The sequence below is a fragment of the Cherax quadricarinatus genome, chromosome 2, assembly GCF_038502225.1.
Source record: "Cherax quadricarinatus isolate ZL_2023a chromosome 2, ASM3850222v1, whole genome shotgun sequence".
NCBI lineage: Eukaryota > Metazoa > Arthropoda > Malacostraca > Decapoda > Parastacidae > Cherax > Cherax quadricarinatus.
Genome location: NC_091293.1, coordinates 20528535 through 20551454, shown reverse-complemented (window position 1 = coordinate 20551454; position 22920 = coordinate 20528535). Strand labels below are relative to the sequence as shown.

Genomic DNA, 22920 nt, shown 5'->3' with positions numbered 1-22920 from the left:
CCCATCTACTAACTCCCCTACTCTGTTTTTAACTGACAAATCCATACTTTCCCTAGGCTTTCTTAACTTGTTTAACTCACTCCAAAATTTTTTCTTATTTTCATTAAAATTTCTTGACAGTGCCTCTCCCACTCTTTCATCTGCTCTCCTTTTGCACTCTCTCACCACTCTCTTTACCTTTCTTTTACTCTCCATATACTCTGCTCTTCTTATAACACTTCTGCTTTGTAAAAACCTCTCGTAAGCTACCTTTTTCTCTTTTATCACACCCTTTACTTCATCATTCCACCAATCACTCCTCTTTCCTCCTGCCCCCACCCTCCTATAACCACAAACTTCTGCCCCACATTCTAATACTGCATTTTTAAAACTATTCCGACCCTCTTCAACCCCCCCACTACTCATCTTTGCACTAGCCCACCTTTCTGCCAATAGTTGCTTATATCTTGCCCGAACTTCCTCCTCCCTTAGTTTATACACTTTCACCTCCCTCTTACTTCTTGTTGCCACCTTCCTCTTTTCCCATCTACCTCTTACTCTAACTGTAGCTACAACTAAATAATGATCCGATATATCAGTTGCCCCTCTATAAACATGTACATCCTGGAGCCTACCCATCAACCTTTTATCCACCAATACATAATCTAACAAACTACTTTCATTACGTGCTACATCATACCTTGTATATTTATTTATCTTCTTTTTCATAAAATACGTATTACTTATTACCAAATTTCTTTCTACACATAGCTCAATTGAAGGCTCCCCATTTACATTTACCCCTGGCATCCCAAATTTACCTACTACTCCCTCTAACATTTTTACCCACTTTAGCATTGAAATCCCCAACCACCATTACTCTCACACTTGATTCAAAACTCCCCACGCATTCACTCAACATTTCCCAGAATCTCTCTATCTCCTTTACACTTCTCTCTTCTCTCTTCTTCTAAGTATATTAGGAAAAGTGTATGGTAGGGTTATTATTGAAAGAATTAGAGGTAAAACAGAGTAGAATTGCAGATGAGCAAGGAGGCTTTAGAGTGGGTAGGGGATGTGTAGATCAAGTGTTTACATTGAAGCATATATGTGAACAGTATTTAGATAAAGGAAGTGAAGTTTTCATTACATTTATGGATTTAGAAAAGGCATGGAAATATAAACACATATGCAGTATAATGTGATCCTTTATTGACAACGTTTCGCCCACACAGTGGGCTTTTTCAAGTCACAAACAGATCTACCTGGGGTGGAAGGTATGCGAGTATTTATAGTCAGGTTCAGAATGCTGAGGTCAGGTGGAGAATGCTGCATCTGATAATGCACCGAGTGGGGTTAGAGTCTAAAATCTTGGGTAGCTTGGAAGGGAGATTGAATAAGTTTGTGAGCAGACCTTCTGCAGTGTTCTTCCATTCCTATGCTCTTATGTGGGATAGCGATGAAGAAGTTTCTTTGCAAGTGGTTCAGCTATGTTATAGAAGCCACTATTCTGATTGAAGTTGTCGGATATAGAAATAAGTGATGATTCCAGGATTCTTCAGTATTGAGTGTTGTCTTCTGTGGCGATAAGTCTTGAGTTTCAGTAGTTTATCAAGTGGTTGTGTGAATTATGGTGTTGTACACAGGCATTCCTTGTATTGTCAGACCTGCTTGCCTATTGGTGTTCTGAAATACGTGTTTGGAGGTCCCTTGATGTTTCGCCCACGTATAATTTGTTGCAGTCATTACAAGGGATTATGTATACCCCTGCAGAGGGTGGAAGCTTGTCCTCTCTATCACTGGTAATATCCTTGATGGTCGTGGTTGTGGAGGTAGATACTTGGAATGAGGTATTGGAAAAGATGTTGTAAACGTGTTTGGCAATGGAGTTGGTGGGGAGGACTATGTATCTCTTCTCGGCAGTGTTTTATCTGGGTGTGTTGAAGATGTTTAATGCCCGTCGACTGCAGTCTCTGATGAAGTGACAAGGATAGTGGAGTTTAGAAAATACTTGTTCAATTATAGTGCATTCTTCCTCAAGAAACTCATTGCTGCAGATTCTGAGTGCACACAGGAAGAAGCCTATAATTACACCACGTTTAGTTTTGGTGTCGTGGTGAGAGTAGAAGTGGAGAATATCGTTTTGGTTGGTGGGTTTTCGATAGACTTTAAAATGAAGTTCGTGGTCAGCTTTGCAGAGAAGAACATCAAGGAAAGGAAGTGTGTTGTCGACTTGACTTCTTCAAGTCTGAACTGGATTGAAGGCTCGACCTGGTCAAGCTTGTCTTGAAGAGCTTGGACGTCGAAGCGTCTAGGAGTTATGAGGAGAATGTCGTCAACATAACGGAGCCAGGTGACAGACGAAGGAATAATGGTGGAGAAACGTTCGGCTTCTAGATGTTCCATGTATAGGTTCGCCAGGACCGCATTGAGTGGCGAACCCATGGGTAGTCCAATAGTCTGCTGAAAGAGGTGATTTTCGAAAGAGAAACGCACAAAGCCAACACATAGTTCAACAAGGTCGATGAAATCGCTGGCTGGAATATGAAGATCAAGTGAATCGTCATCAGGAACAAGAAACTTTCCAGCCTTGACGTGACTTCCCTATTCACCAAAGTACCTACTACACAAGCCATCGATCTCTTGTGCAGGAAAATTGACAATTCACTTGATCTTCCTATTCCAGCCAGCGATTTCATCGACCTTGTTGAACTATGTGTTGGCTTTGTGCGTTTCTCTTTCGAAAATCACCTCTTTCAGCAGACTATTGGACTACCCATGGGTTCGCCACTCAGTGCGGTCCTGGCGAACCTATACATGTACGTACATGGAACATCTAGAAGCCGAACATTCCTCCACCATTATTCCTTCGTCTGTCACTTGGCCCCGTTATGTTGACGACATTCTCCTCATAACTCCTAGACGCTTCAACATCCAAGCTCTCCAAGACAAGCTCAACCAGGTCGAGCCTTCAATCCAGTTCACACTTGAAGAAGAAGTCGACAACACTCTTCCTTTCCTTGATGTTCTCTGCAAAACTGACCACAAACTTCATTTTAAAGTCTATCGAAAATCCACCAACCAAAACGATCTTCTCCACTTCTACTCTCGCCACGACACCAAAACTAAATGTGGTGTAATTATAGGCTTCTTCCTGTGTGCACTCAGAATCTGCAGCAATGAGTTTCTTGAGGAAGAATGCACTATAATTGAACAAGTATTTTCTAAACTCCACTATCCTTGTCACTTCATCAGAGACTGCAGACGATGGGCATTAAACATCTTCAACACACCCAGAGAAGACACCGCCGAGAAGAGATACATAGTCCTCCCCACCAACTCCATTGGCAAACACGTTTCCAACATCTTTTCCAATACCTCATTCCAAGTAACTACCTCCACAACCACGACCATCAAGGATATTACCAGTGATAGACAGGGCAAGCTTCCACCCTCTGCAGGGGTATACATAATCCCTTGTAATGACTGCAACAAATTATACGTGGGCGAAACATCAAGGGACCTCCAAACACGTATTTCAGAACACCAATACGCAAGCAGGTCTGACGATACAAGGAATGCCTGTGTACAACACCATAATTCACACAACCACTTGATAAACTTCAGAAACTCAAGACTTATTGCCACAGAAGACAACACTCATTACCGAAGAATCCTGGAATCATCACTTATTTCTATATCCGACAACTTCAACCAGAATAGTGGCTTCTACAACATAGCTGAACCACTTGCAAAGAAACTTCTTCATCGCTATCCCACATAAGAGCATAGGAATGGAAGAACACTGCAGAAGGTCTGCTCACAAACTTATCCAATCTCCCTTCCAAGCTACCCAAGATTTTAGACTCTATAACCCCACTCGGTACATCATCAGATGCAGCATTCTCCACCTGACCTCAGCATTCTGAACCTGACTATAAATACTCGGATACCTTCCACCCCAGGTAGATCTGTTTGACTTGAAAAAGCCCACTGTGTGGGCGAAACGTTGTCAATAAAGGATCACATTATACTGCATGTGTGTTTATATTTCCATTGTGTTGGTATTTTATACCATTTATTTCCTAGAAAAGGCATATGATAGACTGGATAGGGGAGCAATGTGGCAGATGTTGCAAGTATATGGAATAGGTAGTAAGTTACTAAATGCTGTAAAGAGTTTTTATGAGGATAGTGAGGCTCAGGTTAGGGTGTGTAGAAGAGAGGGCGACTACTTCCTGGTAAAAGTAGGTCTTAGACAGGGATGTGTAATGTCACAATGGTTGTATATTTATAGATAGGGTTGTAAAGAAGTAAATGCTAGGGTGTTGGGGAGAAGGTGGGATTAAATTATGGGCAATCAAATACAAAATGTGAGTTGACACAGTTACTTTTTGCTGATGATACTGTGCTTATGGGAGATTCTAAAGATAAGTTGCAAAGGTTAGTGAACGAGTTTGGGAAGGTGTGTAAAGTGGAAAGTTGAAAGAGAACATAGATAAGAGTAAGGTGACGAGGGTATCAAATGATTTAGATAAAGAAAAATTGGATATCACACTGGAGAGAGGGTGTATGGAAGAAGTGAATGTTTTCAGATATTTGGAAGTCGACGTGTCAGCAGATGGGTTTATGAAAGGTGGGGTTAACCATAGAATTGAAGAAGAAAGAAGGGCGAATGGTACATTGAGGTATATGTGGAGACAAAAAAAACATTATCTATGGAGTCAAAGAAGGGAATGTATAGTGGTACCAACACTCTTATATAGGTGTGAAGCTTGGGTTGTAAATGCTGCACCGAGGAGGCAATGGAGATGTCCTGTCGAAGGGCAGTGTGTGGTGTAAATATTATGCAGAGAATTCAGAGTATGGAAATTAGGAGAAGGTGTGGAGTTAATAAAAGTATTAGTCAGAAGACTGAAGAGGGGTTGTTGAGGTGGTTTGGTCATTTAGAGAATGGATCAAAGTAGAATGACATGGAGAGCGTATAAATTTGTAGGGGAAGGAAGGCGGGGTAAGGGTCGTCTTCTTAACCCTTTGAGGGTTTTCGTCGTACTAGTACGTCTTACGCGTAGGGGTTTTTGACGTACTAGTACGCATAAATTCTAGCGGCCTCAAATCTCGCGCGAAAAGGCTGGTAGGCCTAGGTGTGAGAGAATGGGTCTGCGTGGTCAGTGTGCGCGGTAGAAAAAAAATCTGGGACCCAGTGGTGCATTGTGGGAATTCCCTCTTAGTAAACAATGTCCACCATGCCTCGCGGTAAGAAGCTCCTCACTCCTGGGCGAATTGGGACACTTTTGTTCCCCAGTGACATTTCTAATAGTGATGGAAGTGCCAGTGAAGATGAGTTTCGTGGTTTTAGTGAGGTTTTGACCGAAACTAATGACCATAATATCGGTAATAGTGAAGAAAACCCAGACGACCCTCAGCCTTCCACCTCTGGTGCTGGGCCCTCGTGTTCACGTTCAGTTGTTCCAGAACCCAAGAGGAAACTTCTATTTTCCCAAATCCCAGACTCAGATGAGAGCATGGGTGATGATAGTGATAGTGAATATGAACTACAAGCTCTTCAAACTAGTTCCAGTAGTGATAGTGAAGTGCAATATTCCCCAGTGAAGCATCAGTATATACGACGATATATGCGCTCTGGAAGTGTGCCATATGTTATACCAAGGGGAAGGAGTGTATCTCGGAGTACATCCCGTGGCTGTACAACAGGAACAGACAGTGAAAATGACGAAGATACTGTTGCAATTGGGATGGAAAATGTGCGTGGTGGTAGTGGTGCCGGCGGTGAGGCACCAGCAGTGGGCCATGCTGCCACCCATGCTGCCACCCATGCCGCTGCCTCAGCTGATCTAGAACAAAGGCCACCATCCCCCACTCCCCCACCACACCAGCCTCCACAACCACAACCTCCACAACCACAACCACCTGTCATTGTCCAGTACCCACCAGCAGACCGCACCTGGGATTGGCAGGAAGCTGTCAATTTTGTTCCAAATCCCCACCAGTTTGATGGCAGCCAAAGTGGAATACGGCCATCTTGTGCACTTGGGAACAATGCCACTGAACTGGAATGTTTCGAGTTATTCTTTGACGAACCACTGATGAAAAGTATTGTCATGGAAAGCAACACATACTACGAGTACACCATGGCAAACACAATACTTTCACCAAAATCACGTCTACACCAATGGAAGGAGGCAACTGTGGCTGAGATGTATCTTTTCTTTGCCACAATAATGCTTATGCCACATGCGTATAAGCACAAAGTGAAATCATACTGGTCAACAGACCCCCTGATTGCAACACCAGGTTTCAGTGATATAATGCCAGTGAATCGATTTGTGCTAATGTTACGTATGCTTCACTTCTCAGATAAAACCAGGCCTGACCGAACTGACAGGTTATATAAGATTAGGAATGTGTTTGTGTATCTGAAACAGAAATTCAGTACTCATTTTTATCCCTTCAGGAAGCTTGTAATTGACGAGTCTTTGATTCTGTTCAAAGGAAGACTCTCTTTCAAGCAGTACATACCAAGCAAGAGGAAACGCTTTGGTATAAAGTTGTTTGTGCTTTGTGATTGTTACAGTGGTCTGGTACTGGATATTATTGTGTACACTGGAAGTTATACATTGCAAAATACCAGGAAGTTATTGGGCATCTCAGGTGATGTGGTTCGAACAATGATAGAACCATACCTTGGTAAGGGGCATATATTATATACAGATAACTGGTACACAAGCCCCTCACTCAGTGATTTTTTGCGAGTGAACATGACAGATGTGTGTGGCACAGTGCGTGCAAATCAAAAACATATATGCCCAGGTTTGACGCTGGCACTCGCAGAGGTGAGGTGCAGGCGTTTGCTGCCAATGACATCATGGCATTTCGGTGGCATGACAAACGAGATGTCACACTGTTGTCATCAATTCACCCTAATGAAATGGCAGACAGTGGCAGGCAGCATAGAGAGAGAAATGAACCCATTCTAAAACCTGCAGCTGTGATTGATTACACCTTCAACATGCGTTCAGTGGACAAATGTGACATGCAGATTGGGTTTGCTGATTGTGTTCGCAAGAGTTATAAGTGGTACATCAAACTGTTTTTCCATCTTCTGGACATTTCCATGCTTAATGCTTATAATATGTATAAGATGAGCACCAGAAACAAACCACAGTACGGCGAATTCTGTTTGTCTGTCATCAGACAAATAGTATTCAAGTACCAAGGAAATGCACCTGCAATTGACCGCCCACCAAATTATCAACAACTACCTGCTCGTCTGAAGCATGGTGATCACTTCCTGGTAAAACTGCCTGCTACTGCTTTGAAGAAAAAGGCTCAGAAGAGGTGTTACGTCTGTTCACATACAAAAAAACGCCCACAACAACGCAGAGACACTCGTTTTATGTGTGAGGAGTGCAAAACTCCACTGTGCATGACACCATGTTTCAAAGAGTTCCACAGGCTGCAGAACTTCTAGAAACATGTCCTGTGACTGTATATGTGTATATAAAATATAGAAAAATAGTAATAAACAACATTTCATATTGTTTGTTTGTGTAAATATTTTCTGTAAACAAAATAATGAAAACAGTGTTTATGCCCTTATTGTGTAGTATTGAAAAAGAAATAACTTACAAAATACTGATCATGTTGGCCTCAGAGGCCATAAAAGTTACTCAGAAAAAGAAAAATTGAAAAATAATTAAAAATAGTACATAAAAAAGTAAATAGAAAAATACCGGGTGACGGCAGTCGGCGATGTTACCATATGTTGTTCAATTTTGGCAAACTTCACACCTCCATATCTCGGTAAGTATTGACGTTAAAATTTTTTTGTTTAGCCTATAATGTTTAGAAAAAAATACTCTATTTTTTCATAAGAAAAAATAATTTTTTTTTTTTGAAATTTGGCCGACCCTGAGAACGAGTTTCGGAGAGGGCCTGTCGACCCTCAAAGGGTTAAAGGTTGGAGGGAGGGGCTAAAGGAGGTTTTGTGGGCGAGGGGCTTGGACTTCCAGCAAGCGTGCGTGAGCGTGTTAGATAGGAGTGAATGGAGACGAATGGTTTTTGGGACCTGACAAGCTGTTAGTGTGAGTAGGGTAATATTTAGTGAAGGGATTCAGGGAAACCGGTTATTTTTATATAGCCGGACCTGAGTACTGGTTGCTGGGCACCTCTGCAAAAATGGTGATTATGTATGAGTGAGGTGAAAGTGTTGAATGATGAAAGTTTTTTTTTCTTTTTGGGGATTTTCTTTCTTTTTGGGTCACCCTGCCTCAGTGGGGGATGGCCAACATGTTGAGAAGAAAAAAAAAAACTTTAGGCAATAGATAAAGAGTTTCCATGTCTCCCTACCCTAGAGGGAGTGTCAGCATAGTTACTGATCCCTGTGTTATATAGCATAGCATATTAGTATCATCCATGTGCTTTAGATAGGAGATCCCTTGTAGGCCTGTGACTGTGTGACGTCACGGGATGCGCATGTGTAGGCTCGTACCTCTGCCTCCCCCTCAGTCGGCGTAGACATCCAGGCTAGGACAGATAGAGGCTGGGCTCCATTTCCCATCATCACAGTCTGACAATATATCGTTACCATCCAACAAGTGTGTCTACCTTCAACCCTCGATATCTCCATTTAAGAACCCCTACGATAAATGGTGGCAACGGAGGGCCTGTAATTCTGACGATTACAGCGATTTCTGGAGATAAATTTCGACCAGCAAGACGACCATTTCGTGTCACCAGTAGGCCGACCTAGCCAGCCTGCTACCTCAAGTCAGCTACTCTCCCAAGCTTCTACACCATCCACTGGTCAGTCTCTTTGTATTAGTGTTTACCTGCTTATTTGCATCACTCCCGAGGGGTTGACCTGAGTTTGCAAAATAAGCCAGCTTCCAGTCTGTGGTGAGGAAGCCCAGTCGAGCCTAGTCTACCCCATCCAATTATTTTGCCTGCCAAGCCAGCTTCCACCTCTACTGTGCTCATCGTGTGAAGTTATCAAGCTATTCTGTGTGAAGGGTTAAGATAAGCCAGCTAGCAACTAACCCAGGTGTCTTACCCCAGTACTCAAGCAAGCCACGTGAGTAGTCTTCATCGCTTGTGATTCAAGCTCCAAGTCATCCTGAGTGCTCTTTTTTCATCCTTGTGGTGCTGTAGTATTTTGTGGGTTGTTTTTAAGCCAGTCGGCTTAGAATTATCTTCGCGGCAGTGTGGCTGTCCTCAGTGGGGCTTACGCCGTTCAACCCATAGACCCAGCCACCCATGACCACGTGTGTCGCACCATTGCCGGTCTCAGCCCTGTTAACCCACAAACCCAACTACACTCACCACGCAGCCTCAGACGCCTCACTCAGCCATTACCCACTCACCTAACTTCTTCAGTGTTTTGGTGAACTACTAAGGGTTGTAGCACCATATTTTAAGGACCACATAGGGGGTCAAGAGCTAGTGTGTGTTTTCGCGCCACCTTTAAAAGCCTCCTGTGTGTGTCTCTCGTCGATGTAAGCGCAATTCTATGATCACATGTGCAGAGGACAGCAGCAAGACGACATAAACAATCCTCTACTCTCCACTATCATCAACCTCATTCTTCACCAAGTCGTTACAGTGATAATATTTTTTTTTTTTCATAGAGACATTTGCGAGTGTTGAGACATTTCTTTTGTGTTCCAGTGATTTTTCTCTTAGTGACATTCAGTGACTCTTGATCAGACTCAGTGTTTATTATATACTGATTGCAATATTCTTTTTTTCTCTTCTTAATTCAGTGTTAATTTTTGTGCTATTATTTCATGTCTGTTGTATTGTGTGTCTTTTTATACACTTGAAGTAAGTACTTAGTGTTTTTCCTTGTTGTGTGTGCAACATATGAGCAGTATAGAACTTGTGTTACACTTCAGAATCACCTAGTGTTCTCAGTATTCCAGTGAAGTATTTCAGTAAATTTTTCACCTCATATTCTGCATAACAACTCAGTGTTGTCTGTTATAATTTTTTTTTTCTTCCCAGCTTTTGTGTATTTTTGTTTTGTTCCCTGTGTTGAACATTCTTGTGTTCATATTCTTTCATTTAGCCAGTGTTTAATTTGTCTTATTTCCACAGACAATAGTGCCATTATTTTGTGCAAGCAAGAAATAATTTTTTACAAAATTTTTCACACATCAAGTTTCATTGCAAGAAAATTCTAGTACTGTGTTTATGTTGATGTGTTGTATTCTGCATCACTGTAAGTGTTCAAACTTTTTTGTTATGTGTTTTAGCACCTATTATTTTTAATGTTTCATTGAACAAATTCACTCTTAGTGCAATTTTTAAGTTCTTCTTTTAGAGTAAATTGTTCTTTTGCTTGTTAAGTGTTGCTTGAGTGCAGTTAAGAGTTAAAGTGTTCATTCCTTGATATATTTCTTTTCTTGTGTGTGTAATAATTTTTATTATTACACATTGACTCATTTTGCTATAATTCTTGTGCAAATATTGTGTTGCAGTTTCTTATGCTCTGTTCTGTGCATAATATTTTATTCTTTGTATGCCATTTTATTCCTTTTTTAGTGAATTGTTTTTGCTCAGTTTTCTTGATTGTGCACAAGATTTATTGAGTCCATTTTAATATTTTTTTCTTTTTGATTGATTTATCATTTTGTTGTGTATTTCCCTGTTGCATTGAAAGTAAAGACAACTCACTGTGCCATTCATTCAATTTAAAGTAAAAGTTGAACAAATCAGTTTTGAGTAAAGTACAAGTTCTCTTGATTTTCAAAGTGTTGTTCATTAAGTTGAATATTTTTCTTGTGTGAGTTCTTTGCTTACTGTGTAACCTGTCAACTTTTAATTACTTACGCAGAATAGTTAAGCATTTTTTTCCCCATTTAAGTCCACTGTGTTGTGTGTTCCTCAGTTACCATTTTCTTTTGTTTCTCTAAAGTCTTGTTTTACATTTTGCAAATATGTCTCAAGTTTTCTCAAGCGATGCCTCAGCACATGCTGCTAGTACAACCATTAATTTGTCAGCCCAAAATTCGAGTAACTCCTTATCAAATGATAGACATACTCAGACTTCTAGCCTGCGGAATTTCAGTCGTGATCCGTATGATGCTATGCCATTGTTCAATGGTGACCCAGACAACCTTGAAGGTTGGTTTACCGCAGTTAAAGCCAGAGCTAATGCTTCAGTTGATGGTCTTCCATCTGAGAGTTGTTTAATAAGTATCGGAAAGAAGAGTCTAGCCCGTTCTCCAGCAGCCTCAAATGTATTTAACTTAATTCGTATGAAGGACTTCCAAGATCTAACCAGGTGGCAACATTATGAACAGTTAATTCGCAATCATCTTGAACCGGTGTGAGAAACCGATCTGTTCGTTGTTCTCAAAGAATTAGTTTGCACAGCTCTGAGACCAGAAGAGTCATTAGATGAGTTTGCTCTTCGTCTTAATAACCTAATGTCCTCATTTGTTAAAGCAGGTCAAAATTCCAGGTACCTTAAAGATAACGATAAACCAGCCCTTGATGGGTTTGCCAAATTAGCTGCATTTGGAGTTATTAAACAACTAATGCCACCGACATCTAGGTATGTGTACAATTCAAGTCCGCTAGATGCTACTATGGGACCGCTTGCAGCTCTAATCCATGTACGAAATTTGTGTCCCGAGGGAACCTTCCCTTATCGTAAGTCCATACCAAACACCTTGTCCAATCCTGTACCTCCTCTAGTTTGTGCTACTACCAAAACTCCCAACCTTAATCACTCGCGTCCATCATCCAAAGCAAGTGTTAAGAGCCATCATTCCCGTAGCACCCGTAGTACGTACAGTACCCACAGTCAAAGAGTTTGCTACAATTGTGGTTACCGTGGCCATATTGCTATTAATTGTCATGACAGTCACCCTAAGAAGCGTCGTACTGATGATGAGTACCAGTCAGATCTTCCCTACTGTACTTATCATAGAATACATGGACATGACACATCCGAGTGCAATGCTCTCTACAACCTTCAGTACTCTAGGTCTTTCCATGGCCGTTCCAACCGCAGAACCCGTAGAGGAAACAGACATCGTGGTTCTCAAAATAACCAGAACCAGGCTCATTCTTCCAATTCGGGGGAATTCGAGCGCCCCAGTCAAACCGTCCCATGGTGACTGTAGGTGATAATGAGTACACCATCCCCGTTCACAATTCGTTTGAAGCCTTAAGCAGTCTCGAGAATGACAATCCTGCTGATGATGTTGCTTCACACGTCTCTGACGTAGAGGAATTTGGGGATGAAGTAGAAAATGCCTTCTCCGATGACAACTCACCTTTCTGTTTGCATATAACTCCTAACGTAACGATGGGTCCATTAGTACAAGCTTCTGTCCATAATGCGCCCGTTCATGTGTTCATGGACTCTGGTGCGCAAGTTAATATCATTAGGTCTAGCTTGTTTAAAGAGAAGCAGTTACGCCGTATCCTCCTCGTTGAACCAACTACTGTAACCTCCCTTAGTGGAGTAGCTGGTTCTCTTCTGCAAGTCCGAGGTCAGACTTTGCTCACCTTTACTATCCAAGGAAGAGACTTTACTGCTGCTTTTCTTGTTGTCGACCAGATTACTTTCCCTGGTGACCTTCTGCTGGGATTTGCTTCCATGCGAGACTTACGCATTGTGCTTGACCCGTACCGATGGCATGCCCAAATTGACGACTTGATCGTTCCATTCTGGGGTTACCAGCTTGGATCAGAAATCTGTCATACTGCTGCAGAGTATGATGTACGCATTAAGTCCTTACAAGCCAATGCATTCTCCAGTAGCGTACCCAAGTGGTCAGGCACTGGTAATTCTGTCACTCCCATCTGTGTTCCACCTATACCTTCAGAATTGCAGGATAGTGTTCCGTTGCCTCAAGTGTCCGAGGACACTCGGACTGCCTTGAGTGCACAACCTATCCCTGCAATGACTGCTAGTTCGAGTAGTAGTTTCTCCACAGGGGATGCCTTGTCAGAAAACGATTACTTGAAACTAGTAATGCCATCTCTTGTTGATGTCACATGCCGTCTGCAGAAAGACGTCTCTGTTGCGGCTAGTGCTCTCACTAGAGTGTCTTTTGTTGTTCCTAATGTTCCAGAAGGTGATAACGTCCTAGTTGACAATGATTCCTGCAAGGTCAAAGGTTTATTTGTTGAACCTTCCTTACATATTGTAAGAGACAGTAAGATCCATTTACTCCTTGCTAACACTTTGGGTCAGTGTTCGTCTCAGAGCAAATACCAACCTCGTTGACCTAGTTCACTATCCTTACCCTGTTCAAGTACAGGATGACGTGCCACCTGATCAGTGGGTCGGTGCTATTTCAACAGTGGAGACCTTATCCACTCCGCTGGATCAATCTATCCCACCAGTTGAGGAGAAAGACTTAGCTCCCACTGATTTCCCAGACGAAGTCAAGCGTTTGTTTTGACTGTTGAACAAACGTCGTAAAGCCATTGCCTTACCAGGTGAGAAGATGGGTATAACGAACTTACTGTCCCATCGTATTCCACTTGAACCTGGTACTAGACCTATTTATATACCTGCGTACAGAATGCCTCATTCCCAAGTTGCTGTCGCAGAGGAACTGATCAATCAAATGCACCTAGCAATTCACCCTGGAATGCGCCCTTGATCCTAGTGCCTAAGAAGGATGGCACTTGGCGCCCGGTGATTGACTTTAGGAAGTTAAATGCGAAAACCATTCCAGATCGCTTCCCACTTCCTGTACTAGGTGACCTTTTACGCAATATCGGAGATAACAAAATCTTCTCGACCCTGGACTTGTTACAAGGGTTTTGGCAAGTCCCTCTTCACGAGGACAGCCAAGAGCTAACTGCATTCTCCACTCCTACAGGTCATTATCACTTCCTCCTTATGGCATTTGGATTACGATCCTCCCCTATCACGTTCTCAAGGCTCATGACTAATATCTTTAGAGGTCTCAGAGGTAATGCACTTATGGTGTACTTAGATGACGTAATCGTCATGTCTAAAGACGTGGATACACACTTGAAAAGACTTGATGTAGTACTTGGTAAGCTTGAAGAAGCCAATTTAAAGAGCAAACTGTCTAAATGTCAATTTTTCAGATCAGAAATTAAGTTTCTTGGTCACGTAGTCACTCCTAGAGGGGTTATGACTGACCAAAGTAAAGTAATTGCAGTACTAAATTTTCCAACTCCCAAAACTGCTGATGCCGTAAGATCCTTTGTGGGCTTAGCAGGTTTTTATAGATCTTTCATTGCCAATTTTTCTTCCATAGCTGCTCCTCTAACTGAGTTGCTTAGGAAGATGCTCCTTTTGTTTGGACCTTCCGTCAAGAAAGAGCATTCCAAACTCTAAAAGAAAAGCTAACGTCTGCTCCAATTTTGAAATTCCCAGAATTTTCTAAGCCCTTCTATCTAACAACTGATGCTAGTTCAATTGGCATAGGTGCCGTACTAGCTCAGAAGACTGATGGCAAGTACAACGCAGTTGCATTTGCTAGCCGAGTCCTTACAAAGGCTGAATGTAATTATACAGTAAAGGAGCAAGAAGCTTTAGCAATAGTATGGTTTTTAAAGCACTTCCGAGACATTATTTACCAGTACCCTGTTCATGTCTTGACAGACCATGCGCCATTGATACCTTTATTCCAGAACAAACAGCCTACTGGAAGGTTAGCCAGATGGACCTTGACTATCCAAGAGTTCAATCCCACTTTGGAACATTTACCTGTCAAGTCGAATGTAGTCGCAGATGCTTTATCGTGACACGTTAGTGTAGTTACTGCAGATCCTCCATTTACTGTCGAGGATGTCAAAACTGCCCAAAGAACAGATCCCATGAGGTCTGGTGTGATTCGATTCCTGCTCCAGGAAAATCTTATTCTTACTGTGAAGCCACCAGCACCCATTAGTGACTTTGTAATGAGCCAAGAATTACTGCATCGAACAGCCGAGTTGGGTACTCCAAGCAGAAGAGTTTACCAGTTAGTAATTCCACAGTCACTAGTGAACATAGCTCTACAGCTAGTTCATGATGCACCAGGTGTTGCACACCCTAGTATGGATTGTTCTGTGAAACAAGCCAGAATGAAATACTTTTGGCCACGTATGGCAACTGACATTTCCGAGTATGTTAAGAAATGTAGTGTCTGTATGCAACATAAAGGAAATGTCAATGGTCCTAACCCAATCCAAGTGTACCCAACCACTAGCGAACCATGGGAAAGAGTTGTCCTTGACTTGTTAACCAATTTTAAATGTTCCCTCCAAGGCAACAAACATCTGTGTGTTATGGTAGACCATTTCACCAGATATTGTGAGTTAGTTCCTATTCCAGATAAGACTGCAGAGACAGTAGCTAAAGCGTTTAAAGAATGCATTATCTGCAGGCATACCACCCCTAAATCCTTAGTAACAGATAATGGAGGTGAATTCTGTAATGAGATTCTTGAAAATTTGTGTACTTTATACAAGATCTCTAAATCCACCATTGTTCCTCATCATCCTGCTAGCAATGGGTTAGCTGAAAGAACCAATAAAAAGGTACTTGATGTCCTGAGAGCCACTATCAACCCCAATAGTGAAACTTGGGATGAAGTCATACCAGATGTTCAATGTGCCATAAATTCTGCTTACAATGTTTCCATAGGTGATACTCCACATTATGCATTGTATGGTGTAGACAAGCGTTTACCCTAAGAGTTGTTACATTCCACTCCGAAACCTAATTACAACCCTGATGATTTCGTAGCAACTCGTACCAGCATGGCTCAGTGTGTTTTTAGAAGAATCCGTGAAACACTTCATAAATCAACAGCAGAATTTACTAGAGTAACTAATAGCCATGCTAAGCCGTCAAAAGTCAAAGTAGGTTAAAGAGTAATGCTGACGAATTTCAACAAAACATCCGAAATGCCTAAGCTCGATCAAAAGTTTGTCGGACCTTATCGAGTTGTAGAATATATCTCTGGTAATAAGTATAAGGTTAGAGAAATTAGTACGGGCAAGTACAAAGAATCGCATTGAGATCATATGGAATTAGTATGCGATGTTGATGATATGGCTACCCAGACTAATATGACAGATGCTGAAAATCCTCTCGACTCCGTACCCTCTACCTCAGATACTCAGTCAGATACTCAACCTGAATGTCGTTACTCCTTGCGTACTTGACAAGTAATGAGAAACCCACAAGTATCGTTTAGATCTCCCTCAGTCAAGGCATGTGTTAGCCATTGCAGAGGAATTCGATCCTCCCAGAGATGATAACCATTCTGCGTATGTAAACCTCACCCTCGCAGAATTGGGTTTAAATGTACATAGCCTGTATAACTAGATGTCCGAGATGAAGTAAATTGTCAACTGTTTGTTATTAACTGATTAGTTTTTCAGAAATATTTTTTTTTTTCGTGTTCACGTTCCCTCCGTATTCTGAGAATTTGACAGTAATAGTCTGAGTGCACCAGATACTTTTGCTGTTAATTTCACCTTGTATATATATATTTATTCTTCCTCAGAATCTGTAGAGTGCTTGAATACAGATCGATCGATCAATTCCATCCATATTGTACAATGATTTGCTCTTATAGTTTGTAATGCATTACGTTAAAACTCATTACGTTAACACCCATTACGTAAAACTCATGTTGTAACATCCATTATGATACCATCCATTAGTTCTAAGTTATATATGAATTTGTTATTGTATAGAATCAGCCCAGAACCGCCTGCCTGTTCAGCCTATAGATAGTAGTGTATGTCGAGACGACATACGTAACATGACCCGAGCTGTCAGCATAGTTACTGATCCCTGTGTATCATCCATGTGCTTTAGATAGGAGATCCCTTGTAGGCCTGTGACTGTGTGACGTCACGGGATGCGCATGTGTAGGCTCGTACCTCTGCCTCCCCCTCAGTCGGCGTAGACATCCAGGCTAGGACAGGCAGAGGCTGGGCTCCATTTCCCATCATAACAATCTGACAATATATCGTTACCATCCAACAAGTGTGTCTACCTTCAACCCTCGATATCTCCATATAAGAACCCCTACGATAGGAGCAGTAGAAGACAAACAAGATACTATATAAAAATTATGGCTGTTGTTACTAAATTCTAAAAAAGCTCTCAACCCATAAAGGTTAATTAATGCTGCATGACAAGGTGAAATATTATTTTGCTTAGATTTCACTTTTACCTTGATTGCTCCTACCCTATTCTGTATGATAATTACATAGAATAATTACAGGGAAAGAGGCTAGTATCCCTTTCTCCTGTATAAATTATTTTTCTTTTTTATTAACACACTGGCTGATTCCCACCAAGGCAGGGTGGCCCGAAAAAGAAAAACTTTCACCATCATTCACTCCATCACTGTCTTGCCAGAAGGGTGCTTTACACTACAGTTTTTAAAACTGCAACATTAACACCCCTCCTTCAGAGTGCAGGCACTGTACTTCCCATCTCCAGGACTCAAGTCCGGCCTGCCGGTTTCCCTGAATCCCTTCATAAATGTTACTTTGCTCACACTCCAACAGCACGTCAAGTATTAAAAACCATTTGTCTCCATTCACTCCTATCAAATACGCTCATGCATGCTTATTGGAATTCCAAGTCCCTCGCACACAAAACCTCCTTTACCCTCTCCCTCCAACCTTTCCTAGGCTGACCCCTACCCCGCCTTCCTTCCACTACAGAATGATACACTCTTGAAGTCATTCTGTTTCGCTCCATTCTCTCTACATGTCCGAACCACCTCAACAACCCTTCCTCAGCCCTCTGGACAACAGTTTTGGCAATCCCGCACCTCCTCCTAACTTCCAAACTACAAATTCTCTGCATTATATTCACACCACACATTGCTCTCAGACATGAAATCTCCACTGCCTCCAGCCTTCACCTCGCTGCAACATTCATCACCCATGCTTCACACCCATATAAGAGCGTTGGTAAAACTATACTCTCATACATTCCCCTCTTTGCTTCCAAGGACAAAATTCTTTGTCTCCACAGACTCCTAAGTGCACCACTCACCCTTTTCCCCCTCATCAATTCTATGATTCACCTCATCTTTCATAGACCCATCCGCTGACACGTCCACTCCCAAATATCCGAATACATTCACCTCCACCATACTCTCTCCCTCCAATCTGATATCCAATCTTTCATCACCTAATCTTTTTATCCTCATAACCTTACTCTTTCCTGTATTCACTTTTAATTTTCTTCTTTTACATACCCTACCAAATTCATCCACCAACCTCTGCAACTTCTCTTCAGAATCCCCCAAGAGCACAGTGTCATCAGCAAAGAGCAACTGTGACAACTCCCACTTTATGTGTGATTCTTTATCTTTTAACTCCACGCCTCTTGCCAAGACCCTCGCATTTACTTCTCTTACAACTCCATCTATAAATATATTGAACAACCACAGTGACATCACACATCCTTGTCTAAGGCCTACTTTTACTGGAAAATACAGTGGACCCCCGGTTAACGATATTTTTTCACTCCAGAAGTATGTTCAGGTGCCAGTACTGACCGAATTTGTTCCCATAAGAAATATTGTGAAGTAGATTAGTCCATTTCAGACCCCCAAACATACACGTACAAATGCACTTACATAAATACACTTACATAATTGGTCGCATTCGGAGGTAATCGTTATGCGGGGGTCCACTGTAATCTCCCTTTTTCCTACGTATTCTAACTTGAGCCTCACTATCCTCGTAAAAACTCTTCACTGCTTTCAATAACCTACCTCCTATACCATACACCTGCAACATCTGCCCTCCTATCCACCCTGTCATACGCCTTTTCCAAATCCACAAAAACCTCTTTAGCCTTATCTAAATACTGTTCACTTATATGTTTCACTGTAAGCACCTGGTCCACACACCCCCTACCTTTCCTAAAGCCTCCTTGTTCATCTGCTATCCTATTCTCCGTCTTAAAATTAATTCTTTCAATAATAACTACCATACACTTTACCAGGTATACTCAACAGACTTATCTCCCTATAATTTTTGCACTCTCTTTTGTCCCCTTTGCCTTTATATAAAGGAACTATGCATACTCTCTGCCAATCCCTAGGTATCTTACCCTCTTCCATACAGTTATTAAATACAGGTCCCCCTCAACATTCACGTTTTCAGCTTTCACGGGCTTCACACATTCGCGAATTCCCAACCGCCAAATTCCCAGCCACCAAATTCCCAGCCGCCAAATCATATTCAAGTTTCCCGCTACCTGCGAGTCCCTACTACCCTCCCACCGACCCCCGCAACTGGCAGCCAGCCCTCCCACCACTCAGTGTGGCGAGTGTTTTGTTTGTTCATTATTTGCTATTAAACTACAGTATAAATAATGTAAACACATTCATGACTGCACATTGGAATGGATATTTGGACAGGTATTAGACGGTGACATCATGTGTTTACTCTTGAACACAGCAAAGAATCAAACATTTCTGCTACTGCTAATAACAATAATAATAATAATAATAATAATAATAATAATAATAATAATAATAATAATAATACAATATAATTGAAGAAGGAAATTGTACAAAAATACGAGGGAGTGGTTGACACATCGTCAGTGTGGCTTTGTTTATGCTGGAGTGAACATTAGTCTCCGTGCTCTTCCAAACATTTCACAATAATTCAGTGGTAGAGGCAGTGATAGAGGCAGTGGTAGAGGCAGTGGTAGAGGCAGTGGTAGAGGCAGTGGTAGAGGCAGTGGTAGTGGCAGTGGTAGTGGCAGTGGTAGAGGCAGTGGTAGAGGCAGTGGTAGAGGCAGTGGTAGAGGCAGTGGTAGAGGCAGTGGTAGAGGCAGTGGTAGAGGCAGTGGTAGAGGCAGTGATATTTACTAACATATATGTTATAAATAATTATTAGAGGCAGTGGAAGAGGCAGTGGTAGAGGCAGTGGTAGAGGCAGTGGTAGAGGCAGTGGTAGAGGCAGTGGTAGAGGCAGTGGTAGAGGCAGTGATATTTACTAACATATATGTTATAAATAATTATTATTATTATTATAAATGTTATTAATATTAACATAGGTATTTTTTTTTATTATTATTATCACACTGGCCGATTCCCACTAAGGCAGGGTGGCCCGAAAAAGAAAAACTTTCACCATCATTCACTCCATCACTGTCTTGCCAGAAGGGTGCTTTACACTACAGTTTTTAAAACTGCAACATTAACACCCCTCCTTCAGAGTGCAGGCACTGTACTTCCCATCTCCAGGACTCAAGTCCGGCCTGCCGGTTTCCCTGAACCCCTTCATAAATGTTACTTTGCTCACACTCCAACAGCACGTCAAGTATTAAAAACTATTTGTCTCCATTCACTCCTATCAAACACGCTCACGCATGCATGCTAGAAGTCCAAGCCCCTCACACACAAAACCTCCTTTACCCCCTCCCTCCAACCTTTCCTAGGCCGACCCCTACCACGCCTTCCTTCCACTACAGACTGATACACTCTTGAAGTCACTCTGTTTCGCTCCATTCTCTCTACATGTTCGAACCACCTCAACAACCCTTCCTCAGCCCTCTGGACAACAGTTTTGGTAATCCCGCACCTCCTCCTAACTTCCAAACTACGAATTCTCTGCATTATATTCACACCACACATTGCCCTCAGACATGACATCTCCACTGCCTCCAGCCTTCTCCTTGCTGCAACATTCATCACCCATGCTTCACACCCATATAAGAGCGTTGGTAAAACTATACTCTCATACATTCCCCTCTTTGCCTCCAAGGACAAAGTTCTTTGTCTCCACAGACTCCTAAGTGCACCACTCACCCTTTTCCCCTCATCAATTCTATGATTCACCTCATCTTTCATAGACCCATCCGCTGACACGTCCACTCCCAAATATCTGAATACATTCACCTCCTCCATACTTTCTCCCTCCAATCTGATATCCAATCTTTCATCACCTAATCTTTTTGTTATCCTCATAACCTTACTCTTTCCTGTATTCACTTTTAATTTTCTTCTTTTGCACACCCTACCATATTCATCCACCAATCTCTGCAACTTCTCTTCAGAATCTCCCAAGAGCACAGTGTCATCAGCAAAGAGCAACTGTGACAACTCCCACTTTATGTGTGATTCTTTATCTTTTAACTCCACGCCTTTTGCCAAGACCCTCGCATTTACTTCTCTTACAACCCCATCCATAAATATATTAAACAACCACGGTGACATCACACATCCTTGTCTAAGGCCTACTTTTACTGGGAAATAATTTCCCTCTTTCCTACATACTCTAACTTGAGCCTCACTATCCTCGTAAAAACTCTTCACTGCTTTCGGTAACCTACCTCCTACACCATACACCTGCAACATCTGCCACATTGCCCCCCTATCCACCCTGTCATACGCCTTTTCCAAATCCATAAATGCCACACAGACCTCTTTAGCCTTATCTAAATACTGTTCACTTATATGTTTCACTGTAAACACCTGGTCCACACACCCCCTACCTTTCCTAAAGCCTCCTTATTCATCTGCTATCCTATTCTCCGTCTTACTCTTAATTCTTTCAATAATAACTACCATACACTTTACCAGGTATACTCAACAGACTTATCCCCCTATAATTTTTACACTCTCTTTTGTCCCCTTTGCCTTTATACAAAGGAACTATGCATGCTCTCTGCCAATCCCTAGGTACCTTACCCTCTTCCTTACATTTATTAAATAATTGCACCAACCACTCCAAAACTATATCCCCACCTGCTTTTAACATTTCCATCTTTATCCCATCAATCCCGGCTGCCTTACCCCCTTTCATTTTACCTACTGCTTCACGAACTTCCCCCACACTCACAACTGGCTCTTCCTCACTCCTACAAGATGTTATTCCTCCTTGCCCTATACACGAAATCACAGCTTCCCTATCTTCATCAACATTTAACAATTCCTCAAAATATTCCCTCCATCTTCCCAATACCTCTAATTCTCCATTTAATAACTCTCCTCTCCTATTTTTAACTGACAAATCCATTTGTTCTCTAGGCTTCCATAACTTGTTAATCTCACTCCAAAACTTTTTCTTATTTTCAACAAAATTTGTTGATAACATCTCGCCCACTCTCTCATTTGACCTCTTTTTACATTGCTTCACCACTCTCTTAACCTCTCTCTTTTTATCCATATACTCTTCCCTCCTTGCATCACTTCTACTTTGTAAAAACTTCTCATATGCTAACTTTTTCTCCCTTACTGCTCTCTTTACATCATCATTCCACCAATCGCTCCTCTTCCCTCCCGCACCCACTTTCCTGTAACCACAGACTTCTGCTGAACACTCTAACACTACATTTTTAAACCTACCCCATACCTCTTCGACCCCATTGCCTATGCTCTCATTAGCCCATCTATCCTCCAATAGCTGTTTATATCTTACCCTAACTGCCTCCTCTTTTAGTTTATAAACCTTCACTTCTCTCTTCCCTGATGCTTCTATTCTCCTTGTACCCCATCTACCTTTTACTCTCACTGTAGCTACAACTAAAAAGTGATCTGATACATCTGTGGCCCCTCTATAAACATGTACATCCTGAAATCTACTCAACAGTCTTTTATCTACCAATACATAATCCAACAAACTACTGTCATTTCGCCCTACATCATATCTTGTATACTTATTTATCCTCTTTTTCTTAAAATATGTATTACCTATAACTAAACCCCTTTCTATACAAAGTTCAATCAAAGGGCTTCCATTATCATTTACACCTGGCACCCCAAACTTACCTACCTCTAGAAGTTTCTCCTACTTTAGCATTCAGATCCCCTACCACAATTACTCTCTCACTTGGTTCAAAGGCTCCTATACATTCACTTAACATCTCCCAAAATCTCTCTCTCTCCTCTACATTCCTCTCTTCTCCAGGTGCATACACGCTTATTATGACCCAGTTTT

At 41.8% G+C, this 22920-nt stretch overlaps 1 protein-coding gene across 1 annotated transcript in view; it reads right to left on the bottom strand.

The window, feature by feature from the left end:
• The window catches only part of LOC128688212 (uncharacterized), a 199318-nt gene that overhangs the window by 101682 nt on the left and 74716 nt on the right, over window positions 1-22920 (bottom strand). The gene's annotated exons all lie outside the window — the stretch shown is intronic.